General features: G+C 40.8%; 1 pseudogene; it reads left to right on the plus strand.

Moving 5' to 3' along the window:
- Nucleotides 1-10068: 10068 nt before the first annotated feature.
- Nucleotides 10069-11381, plus strand: LOC149750298 (large ribosomal subunit protein uL14 pseudogene; annotated as a pseudogene).
- Nucleotides 11382-12365: the final 984 nt, after the last annotated feature.

Raw genomic sequence — 12365 nt, forward strand, 5'->3', positions numbered from 1 at the left:
CAATGACTTTTTAGAGAGAGTGCAATGTCCCCTGAGAATACGTACTTGGTCCTGGATTTAAGGATTCTAAATAAATTTTACAAGTTAAGCAGTGTCTTTGTCCCCAGAATTTATTTTCTTGCCACAGGACTGAGCATCTGATTTAAAGAACAAAAATATCCCTTCTCTGCTATGAGGCAAGAGTCCAAGTCCTGATCAAATAACTAGTCTTCATTATCTAGCCAATTACTATTCTCCAGCTAATAAATGTAAGACTGGGTGTTATCCCTTAAGGAGCTTACAATCTACTTCAGGAGACAAGACATAAACATATAAAGATTTCCATATTTAAATGTATTCAAAATTTGCTAATGAGGAATCAGCATTTCTCGGTCAACTCACAAGGTTTAAAGTAAGCTATGGAAACATTACTCGTCATTTACATTTGAATACTTCAAAAAACTTCAAATCATACCGTGATCTTGCTGTGCAGTGAGAAACGCACCATCTGGAAGATGCCATCAGTGGTTTGAAATGAAGAAACCTGATCGCATTTAGACTTTGACTTTCTGAAAAACACCTGTGTCATTAAAATGACCTTGAAAGTTGTGACCAAAATACTCAAAGCCGTGAGAAATCTCCACAATCGAATTGGGTATTATTTTATATCTGAAAAAGTTGTATGGTCGTAAGAGATTAAAAGTATATGGAAAGAATGCACACTCCTGGGAAGTTCAAAGATCTTTAGAATTAGGGAGAAGAGAAATTTACATACAATAAAGAGCCAAAAATATGTCAAATGTAATCTAGTGATTTTCCTGGGTGGAGGTGTTCAGACTCGGATTACAGAAGAATTAGGTAAGACAAAACTCGAACTCAGGGCACAGGTCTATCTGGGATCACCCATTTGGCAGTGGGGGTTTAAATATAATGACTATGAAGAAGCAGCAGCATATTCTATCAGGATTGCTGACAAGAATCCAGCCTTGGTCCTACTTGGAAACTGGTCATTAAGCGACCTCAATCCTTAACATGGCTTGAGATAATTCAAATCTTTCAGAATGAAATGTAGAAGTGTTAAGAGGCTCAAACTTGTAGTTTCAATATGTTTGAGTGGAAAGAAATCTGCATATTTGGTATATAATACTACTTGTAATATTTAAGAGAATCTGTCCTGTTAGAGTAACTGATCAGCCTTGTAATTCCAGTATTAAGATGTATGAGCCAGTAATTGATTTAGACTTGTGATTTTAAGTTGAAATCTAACTAAGGTTATAAATATTACTGGATTGTCTAAGAGAGCTTAAGAATCACCATATACAAATTTCAATTATTGGAATTATAAGAACAAGTTGAGTATTTGAGAAGGTTGGTCTATCAAACAAAAGACTTTAAAAGGAAATCAAGTACATTAATTAGTAAATGTAATTGAAATTATTTTAAGATATTTAAATTTATTAATTAAATTAAGTGTATTCAAAGACCAGTTTAAAAGTAATTGTTAGGGCTTCCCTGGTGGCGCAGTGGTTGAGAGTCCACCTGCCAATGCAGGGGACACGGGTTCATGCCCCGGTCCGGGAAGATCCCACATGCTGTGGAATGGCTGGGCCTGTGAGCCATGGCCACTGAGCCTGCGCGTCCGGAGCCTGTGCTCCGCAACGGGAGAGGCCCACCGCGTACCACAAAAAAAAAAAAAAAAAAGTAATTGTTAAATTTGCTAGGTTAATAAATAGAATAATAAAAACTTTAAGTCAAACCTAAAAGTTTATGGAAGAGCTAGGTTTTTTAATTTGTAATTTAGTATCAAGTATTATTGTTTTAAAACTAAAGTTATCTTCTGAAGAGTATCTTCTGCACATAAAAAAAAAGACCCACAATTTATAAAATAAAAATGCTTCTTCTTTCACGGTATCATTCCAAGTGAAAATATATTATCTTAATCATCTCTGCAATTGTGGTGTAAACTATGTTTCATTTTTCTGATGCGGTTGTAAAATAACTACCACTAGCATGGTCTCACTGGGGTCATCAGGGAAGTGTAGTGTTTGTCTTGCCAAATCTTAGACAATGTGACTGACTTCTGGATGGGTGCTTATCATGGAGTGGATAATGTGAAGTCTGAAGCCCAGGTCACAGGAATAAGTTCTCAAAGTGATACACCCCAACCTCTCTCCTTCCTACATTATTCACAATGCCCTCCCAGTTCAACCCTCACCCATTTCCATTACAATCCACATCTCACTTTTAGCAATAGAGACACTGCTCTCATGGAGCTCCCTCACATATTGAAGAATCTATTTGGGTAATAGCTATTGCTGTGGACTGAATTATGTCTCCCCCCACCCCAAATTCTATGTTGAAGCCCTAACCTCCAATGTGAAGGTATTTGGAAATAGGGCCTTTGGGAGGTAATTAGGGTTAGATGAGGTCATGAGGGTGGGGCCTCTCATGATGGGATTAGTGTCCTTATAAGAAGAGACACCAGAAACAAACTCTCTCTCTCTCCCCCTTCCCTCCCTGCCTCCTTCCTTCCCTCTTCCTCTCTCTCTTTCCTTCCCTCCCTCCCTCCCACGTGAGGACACAGTAAGCTGGTAGCTATCTAAAAGCCAGAAAAGAGCCCTCACTGTTGGAACTCAATTGTCCGCCACCTTGATCTTGGACTTCCCAGCCTCCAGAACCATGACAGATAAATTCCTGTTGTTTAAGCCACCCAGTCTATGGCATATTGTTATAGCAGCCTGAGCAGACTAAGACAGTTATACCTAAGGAATAGTGTTTCTGATTAATAAAGATAGAAAAGATATCAATTGCATCCAAGATTATCTTTCTAATTAGCAATTTCAATAATGACTAAAGGACTCAAAGATAATCAAGACACTACATACTTTCTTCTACAACATCTCATTTAATGGCTCATTTCTAAACCTACTCCAGGGTTGAAAATCATCTAAGAGACAGTTTAATAATAAAGAGATTTTTTCCAGATTATATAAAAGAGCAGTCCCACAGTTGCTGATGGAACTGTGTGGTAAATAACCATAATGGCCCCAATTTTTCATCCCTCCCTGTATCCATACCCTGTGTCATGTCCCTTTGCCCTCCTCCATGGGCAGGATAGCCTGATGGTAGCACCCTGTACCTGGCACTGAGCTCACTGTGTGTCTTTCTTTGTTCAGTGCAATGCGAAAAGATAGGCGGCAAGCAGAGGCTTGATATGGGCTTGTGCATTGGGTTTGCTCACCCTCGAACTTCTGCCATCAGCAGGGGACAAGCCGAGGCTAGCCCAATACAGGACAAGAGCTAAGTCACCCCAGTGGACAAGCCCAACCAAGGTCAGCAGGACTACTGAGATGACTTCCAGATGGCCACAGATGTAGGACCTAAAACACAAACTGACACAGACGGCAAACATGGAAAACACCTGCTCTACCCCGTCATTCCCACCGGTAGAGGTGATGGATGATGTTTCTTTGCACACCCTGATTTAAAAACTTTCAGGGAATCAGAGCTGGTATAAGTTTAAACTACTGTGAAAATAATTGGACTCTGACCTACAGAAGTGGCTTCAAGGTCTGTTATCAAACCAAACGATGAAGGCCTTCAAATCCTACACAGAGTTATTTTCAGAGTTACTGAAAGGTATCCTTCACATGAGGATATTCCTGTTTAGTTCTGCCTAAAATCATTTTCAACGTGAGGTAATTATTCTGTCAGGAACACAGCCATGTTATCACCCTGCACCTTGGCAAACAAGTGTGTCCTGAGATCATCATTAGAGAATCTGTGAAGTGACAGAAATGATGTGTCTTTCAGGGGCTGGAGGAGGGACTCATCCCAACAATACGTTACATCCAGAAATTGTTCTTTTTTTATGTAAATTGGACCTAAGCAAACCCAGAAGAATGATATCTGATGGACACTCTTCCCGTGCTCCCTGAATAAGAGAGAAGAAAACCTAATAGATCTCTCACATCTCTAATTCCTGTGATTTAGATCCCAGTAATGAAATGAGAAAGAAGCTCCCTGAATCATTTTTAATCTGAGCCTTTTCTCTGAGGAAAGGTCCCTGAGGAGTTAATGTCATGTCACTAAGTAATTAGATCTCCATTGCTTAGCAAGGATTCTACACCAAAGGCAGGGTAATTCTATTAGAAAATGAAACCACAACATTGTACAGTTCTGAAGCTACTAAATTTGTATTTAATTATCCAGGTAATGGAATTATGCAATCAGTTCTAATCTGATATCAAGAGGAAAAGTTCTTGATGTGTTTTTTTTTTTGCAAGGTTTTATGAAAGGGCCATGCAATTAATATGACATGCTTAATTACTGAAATGTAAAGATATCTTTGCAAGAATATATCCTCAACCAAGCATGTATGCTCTTTTAGCTGCTTAGATCTTTGTCATTACTAATGTATTTGTGGCTTCTTATCTTATAATGACCTATGGTAATAATTAGCCCCATAATAAAACAAAGACCTTAGCGCTGTGTTGCAAAACTCAGTTCTGCACATTATTCCAGAGAACAAGAGAGAAACAATGAGGATTCAGAAAATAATTTAGATTCCCTTAAATGCTCATAAGTAAAGTTTAAAAAATCTATCAAAATCATAAAAATCTACCTGAAGCACACATTTTCAAATATGGAAAAAAAAAGAACAATCAAATATATATCATAGATAATGAAGTGGATTAACACGTGCCAAAGTAAGATTCTTCCTTTATAGCTATTAATCACCTATAAATACAGACTGCAAAAAGTTCCTTAAACAGTAGACTTGATTCCTAGAGCTAATACGTGCTCTGTTTTACCAAGGTAATTATTTAAATTCCATTTTTCTTTGCTGGCACACCTTTACTACATAAACAAAGTTTCCTATATGCTTTATTTTACTTGATTGTTTCTTTAAGATTTTAGTTGTTTGCACTATGGCCCCCTGAGAAAGAGAGAGCTTAGTAGCCTAAAGAAACAGCATGCAGACAGGAACTAAGGTGTTTACCTTTTGGTAAGCCTTCCTTTTTCTATCTTGAACTGTGGAATTTTCCAAAGTCTTCCATTACCATTTTTGAAATTAATGAGCCTACTAAAAACGTCACTTGAAGTCAGAAGCTATTTTTCTGTGTTGTTTCTCGTCACTTGTTTATCCCTTTGGCCAATAGCTACATAGACAATTTTGTTTCCCATCGGGGCAGAAGTTCGATGTGTGGTTGTTATTATTTACTGTGAAACAAATGACCACAAACTTGGTGATTTAAAACAGCAGAAATTTATTTCTCATAGTTTCCGTAGGGCAAGATCCACTGGGATGAAATCAAAGTGTCAGCTGAGGCCACAGTTCTCACCTGGGGCCCGAGGTCATTTTGTGGACAGAATCCATTTCCTGTGGTTGTAGGACTGAGGTCTTTGTTTTTCTGTTTTCCTGCTAGAAGTTGGCTGGGGACCTCTCTCAGCTCCCAGAGGCTGTCCGCAGTTCTTTGCCATGTGGCCCCTGTAGGCAGTTCACAACCTGGATGTTTTTCTTTCCTCCAGGCCAGCTGGAGTGTGTTTCTCTGCCTCCTCCTTCTGGGACCAGTCAGAGAAAAGTCTCTGTTTCTAAAGGGCTCATGTGATTAGGTAATCTACCTATCTTAAGGTCAACTGATGTGGAACCTTAATTACAAAATCCCTTCAAAATAATACCTAGTTTAGTGTTGGATTGAATAACTGGGAGAAGGGGTGTGTCCCCCATGGCTTGGGACCATCAGTTCTGCCCAGCACGGGGGACCTGTCAGGACTTTGATCTCTTCTTTAAAATTGCTCTGGCACCTGCAACTTTCTCATGAGGAAGGCATTTCTTTGGGCTTAAGTATTTCTAAGAATGTCTGTAAAATAAAACCAACTACTTCATCTACTTCTGTAATACCATTGTTGAGCACTTGCTATTTGCCAAGCACTGTATATTATCTTATTTAACTTTCTTAGCAACCCTATAAGAAAAGTGTTATTGTGCCCACTTTATATATCCTCAGGGGAGACTGAGGATCCAAGAGATAAAGAAACTTGCAACAGAATCGTGCAATTGTGCAATTGTTTACTGATGGGCTGGTATTCAAATTCAGGGCTGTCTAATCACACCATCCAGCAATTCCACTCCTGGGTATATATCAGAAAAAAACAAAAACACTAATTCCAAAGAATACATGCCCAATGTTCATAGCAGCATTATTTACAATTGCCAAGATATGGAAGCAACCTAAGTGTCCATCAGCAGATGAATGGTTAAAGAAGATGTGGTATATATATATATATATATATATATATATATATACACAACGGAATACTACTCAGCCATAAAAAAGAGTAAAATTTTGCCATTTGCAACAACATGGATGAATTTGGAGGGTTTTATGCTAAGTGAAATGTCAGACAAAGAAGGATAAATACTATATGATATCACTTACATGTGGAATCTAAAAAATACAATAAACTAGTGAATATAACAAAAAAGAAACAGACTCACAGATATAGAGAAAAAACTAGTGGTTACGAGTGGGGAGAGAGGAGGGAGAAGGAGCAATTTAGGGATAGGGGATTAAGAGCTACATATTATTATGTATAAAATAATCTACAAGGATATATTGTATAACACAGGGAATACAACAAATATTTTATAATAACTATAAATGGAGTATTACCATTACATATTGTGAATCACTATATTGTACACATGTAACTTATATAATATTGTACATCAACTATACTTCAATTTGAAAAAAAAACAAACTCAGGGCTGTCTGACACCAAAGTGATGGTTTTTCTCACCATACTACTCTACCTCTCCGTATGAGTCAGCGTTCTGATGGAAAACAAACAGCATACTCAAAGAGGTCTAATTAAAAAGAGCTTAATTAACCTAGGATTCTTTATAGAGGTGTGGGTAGTGTTTAAGGGAGCCAACAGAGGAGAGAGCACCTGGGGATTAGGGGTGATGGGAAGCCATGACCACCTATAGGCCTACAGGGACAAGGAGAGGGAATGGAGATGACAGAATCTCGAGAAAGCTCTGGCTGGGAAGAAACCCAGGCATTGACACAACCTGGCCCTTTAAGGAGAGGGGTTGCAATAACTAACTTACCTCTCTCTTCCACCTCCAATCCCCTGGTATTAATTTCCATTAGCCAAACCCAGTTGGAAGCCGGAGGGCAAGAGAGCCCAGGTGATACAATCCCCTGGGTCAGCATCCCCAAGCACCAAGCAGAGCATCATGGCAGGGAGAGTGGGGCTAGAGAGGGAAATGGAGAATAACCAGAACCATCCCTAACATGCAAGTACCTCTGCACGTGCAACACATGGCAAGCTTCTTGAGGCCAAAGTCTCTGTCTTCTACTTTTTGTCCGAGTATAATTTTCAGAGACAACTAGTTGATGAACACTTGATTTATCGATGGTTAGCATCTTGACAAGAGTATTAGTTTGTTAGGGCTGCCATAACAAAATACCACAGACTGGATGCCTTAAACAACAGAAATGTATTTTCTCCTAATTCTGGAGGCTGGGAGTCCAAGATCAAGGTGTTGCAGGTTTGCCTTCTTCCGAGGCCTCTCTCCTTGGCTTGCGTATGGCTGCCTTCTTGCTGTGTCTTCACAAGGTCTTCCGTGTGCATGCCCCTCTGATGTTTGTTTGTGTGTACAAATTTCAAAGTACAGAAGTGTTCAGGAGGAAAGATCAACTAGATCAGATACTCCTCATAGTCAAATAACTTAAGGATCAGGAGTGTCCACTGGATCTGGCAACGTAAAGGTCATGATGACCTGGACAAAGGCAGTTCCGAAGGAGCAGCCGGGATGAGAGTCTGACTGAAGTGAGTTCAAGGAAAATGAGGGGAGTTGGAGATACTGAGTCGAGACAACTCTTTAGGGCAAATTTATGTTTTCTAAATGTCCTGGTTTCACTCAAGGTTGGGGCAAACTCTATATGTGAAATGATGTGTGAAGGCAACAGGGCACGTCAGTCTGCCACTTCTAAAAGGCAGAAACCACCCAGGCCCAGGCAGTCTGACCCTGGGTCCTGGGTCCCATTTCTCCCTCTCCGGTGCCTTTCCTAGGGCTGCTTCCCCTTCAGGATCTGGAGGTCCACTTTTCACATCCTGCTCGATAGCAGTTATTGGCAAAAGTGCAAATCAGTTGGTTGCCTCTTGGGGGTATTTGCCAGCAGGGAGAGGAAGCTTTGCCAGGTCGTGAACCTTCCCCATGACTCCTCAAATCCAGTGATAAATGCACCTGGACACCCAGCATGTAGATAAGGGTGGGCCTGCTACAATCAGTCTTAAGTGTTTCTTAAAAAGGAAAACCAAAATGACCCAAATAGACAGAAACAGCCTAAAAAGTGTCTTGCCTGAGCAACAGGGAGAAGGAAGCAGGCCTCATCTCTCCCCCTCTGAGAGGCCCTAATGCTCTAGGGTCTCAAAGAATACCCCAATTTATACAATTCACTGCCGCAGCATTAAGCCTGAATGGCATTTGGTGGCAGATAAAGTCTCTGTATGTCATACAGCAGAGGGCTGTGCAGCCAGATCTTGTTTAGAATAACATTTAAAACCTGGAAATCAAATGATATGTCCAGATCATTTCTGTGGTAAACCGCAAACCAGTTACGCTTCGGGTTAAGCCTCTGCATTTCTAAACAACATGCCTTGATTCTCTCCAGGCCAATACTCGGACCTTCCTGCCAGCAATATCAAATAGCAAGAGGCTGAATGTACCCTCTGTGTGAGCATTAAAGGATAAGCAGGCAAGGAAGACAGCGCCTCTCTGCCGAGGAAATCTCCATCTTTGAGACGCCTCCTCAACACACATGTCCAGTTGGCTTCATTCGGTTCCTTGGTTCCTTGAGTTATTTGCTAATCTCTAAAATTTGAAAAACAAACCAAAAAACTAAACAAACCCCCAAACATCCCATCACGTCATACAAATAGAGCTCTTAGTTTTCTGAATTTCTTTTCTTTATCCCTCTCACTTGAACAGACCTCTCCTGGTCATTGAATGGCATCTTCTTACTGTATCTTGTTTCACAGGATCAGAGTTTGGATGCACTAGGAAAACTGACAGAACCTCCTGGTGACCCTCTGGGGCAAGAAAATTAATCCAATCCTGACAACAGGGCAAGAAAAGGGGCAGCATTGTTTTATGTCATTTAATCCTCATTTTATCATGGAGGAAACCAAGGCCTACAAGGTAGTACAGTGTCATGATCAAGCTTGGAGGATGTGTCCGTGATGTTGACGGGGCCTGTGCGAATGTATGTCCCTTATGAATGAACCCCCTTTTCCCAGGAAATCGCTCTGCCCTTCCCTCCTGCCTCCCGTAAAGGAACCCATCCTGTTAGACATGTGCTCATGGTCACATCAGGCACCAGGAGAAGCCTTGAAGCATCTACACCGGTTTCCTCTGGATCACTTCCATTTAAGATCAGAGCTCATGAAATGAATTGCTAAGGTTTTCTGCTTCACATACTGCCCCAGAGCACTATCTAATGCAGAGAGGGAAATGTATAAACTCAGACAGCAAGCACATTTCTGTCCATTGGGGCAGGGACCTACCCTCTGTAGAAGTCCACTAGACATCATTTTATTACTTTCGAAGTAAGAGAAGGATATTTTTTTCCCCCTTCGGGTAAAAAATGTTGCCGTAGATTCTTTTGCTAAAACAGTCATTTAAATATTACTGGTCACGTCACGTTGCAGTTGTTTGGAAATAATTATATCCATATCACAGACAGTAAATAATAGACGTACTTTCACTAACGTTTTATTCCTGTTCTGTTTTAATATGGCAAACTTAGAAGTAATTTAATCTCCCAGTCAATTGAAGTGGTAGGGGGTTCTTCACACAGAAGAATGCACGTTATTAATTCCGGGCAGTCTTCATCTTGTACAATTAGTCACTGTTTGCAGCTGGCAATGTTTTCTTAATTTTCCATAGTAGTGGATTTTCCACAGTTTTCTCAGTTTAAATTAAGCAGTAAGAGCTGCTGTTTCTTCTTAAATAAATTTTCTTTGCACAAAAATACATGCCTCTGGCTGTGTCAATTTTCCCATTTGATTAAAGGGCCACCAGGCAATTAATAACTGAATGCATTTTAAAGTACTTTTGGAAAAAGTAATTTGAATCGCCAAACTTGTGTATTTGAATTGATCGTTACAGAAGATTTAGCAGGCATTTGAAAATCCTAGAACCTTGGAAAGGACGAATAGAGCCCAGCAACCAAGTCTGGCGGACTGTGGGGTGGTCTCCCTAAAAGGCACTCACACTTTGGGGTGGTAGGGGCAGGAGACCACCACTTTGCAGGAGGCTGGAGCAAGAAAGGCAACCTCAAAATGGGGGTGTACAGAAGACTCTAGGCTATGATGGTGCGGTCTGAGTGGGAAAACCATTTCAAAAGCAATGAGACAACATGGGTGAAGCTTGAAGACATTATGCTAAGTGAAATAAGCCAGACAAAGAAGGACAGATATTGTAGATTTCACCTATATGAGGTGCCTAGAATAGTCAACTGCATAGAGACAGAAAGTAAAATGGTGTTTGCCAGTGGCTGAGGGGAGTGTGGAATGGGGAAACCTTAGTGTTTAATGGGTACAGAGTTTGTTAGTAGTGATCAAAAAAAAGTTCTGAAGGTAGTGGTGATGACTGCACAACATGAGACTGACTGAACGCCACAGAATTATACGCTCAAAAAGGCTTAAAAGGGTAAATTTTATGTTATATATATTTTACCACAATAAAAAAAAAAAGGAATGCAGCCTTTTTTCACGTTCGAGATGTGGAAGCAAGGATGTGGTGGTTCCTCCCATGCAAAATTCTGCATTTCTGGGGTCTTCTGGTAGGAACCATGATGAGCTATGCTGACAGCACGGGAGCCAAAGTTCTGTGTACTATCTCTGTGAAGTGGATCGAGGGACGGTTAAACAGATTCCTGCTGCTGATGCAGGCGACATGGTGATGGCCACAGTCGAGAAAGGCAAACCGGAGCTCAGAAGGAAGATACATGCAGCAGTGGTAATTCAACAACAGAAGTCATCCTGGAGAAAGATGTTCCTTTATTTTGGTATCATGTGGAAGTCATAGGAAACAGTAAAGGCAAGAGGAGAGTCTCTGCCATCATAGGGCCAGTTGCAAAGGTGTGCGCAGACTTGTGGCCTAATTGTGTCCAATGCTGGCAGCATTGTATGATTCTCCAGTGTTTTTGTTTTTAAAAAAAAACCACCCCATTAAAAATTATTTGCTCCCAACCCCCCCAAAAAATAAGTAATGAGGATATTCAAAGCTAACTGGTTTCCTTTTTTAAAGAAAACACACACACAAAAAGGAAAACATGCCCTAGTGTCATCTATAGTGAGAGTTAGGGCTTCTGTTTGACAGTGGGGTCTCTAATTGACCTCTGCTTAACTGACTCAGAGGATTAGCCAATGCCATCTGCTGCATCTGTAGGATCTACTGACCAAAGCTCAGGAAAAGCTGATGCTCGTCACCACTACATATGCTTGTGCATTCTGCTCCCACCGGTTTGTTGAATGCCTCCTAAGATTCGGTTAGGATTGTCCCCAAACCTGTTTACACCAGGTTATTTTAATTATACAATTTAATTAAATATTATGTAAGATGAAATGTGAGCTCACAAAGAAAGAGAGTTGTTTCTATGAAAACCAGATTGAATGCCTTAGTAAAACTTGATAAAGTTGATCTATAAAAAAATATCACAGGGCTCCCCTGGTGGTGCAGTGGTTGAGAGTCCGCCTACCGATGCAGGGAACGCGGGTTCGTGCCCCGGTCCGGGAGGATCCCACATGCCGTGGAGCGGCTGGGCCCGTGAGCCATGGCCGCTGAGCCTGAACGTCCGGAGCCTGTGCTCCACAATGGGAGAGGCCGCAAGAGTGAGAGGCCCGTGTACAGAAAAAAAAAAAAAAAAAAAAAATATCGCAGATGTACTAGGTTAGGTGTGGACAAAGTAAAGTTAAACTGAAGGGGAACATTACAAAAATAAAAAGGAATTCTGAACTTAGGTTGCTTTATAGGTGTCCGTAATGTTTGTACTTTACTTGAAAGACACTAACTAGGAACCATGGGGGAGGCACCCTGGGCGTGTTTTAAACCTAGATGACTAGAAACTCCAGCCAACTCATACGCAACAGCCATGGCTCCCATCCAGCCGCATTGGATAAAATAACTTTCACCAAACTTTCAAGCGTCCAGAGCAGGGCACCAATAATCATTTTTATGGCATAGTCGTTGGATTGGTAGGAGCTGCTTAGCTGGTGAGTTGAGAAGTAACTGAAGTTAAATCTGAACTCAGTAAGCAGGAGTGCAAAGAATCAACAATGTTTTTCAGGAGTGTGAAAGGGAAACAGAG

This window comes from Delphinapterus leucas, chromosome 2 (genome assembly GCF_059928025.1).
Source record: "Delphinapterus leucas isolate spDelLeu-1000000601 "Yukka" chromosome 2, BTC_Dleu_Yukka2, whole genome shotgun sequence".
In the NCBI taxonomy this organism is placed as follows: domain Eukaryota; kingdom Metazoa; phylum Chordata; class Mammalia; order Artiodactyla; family Monodontidae; genus Delphinapterus; species Delphinapterus leucas.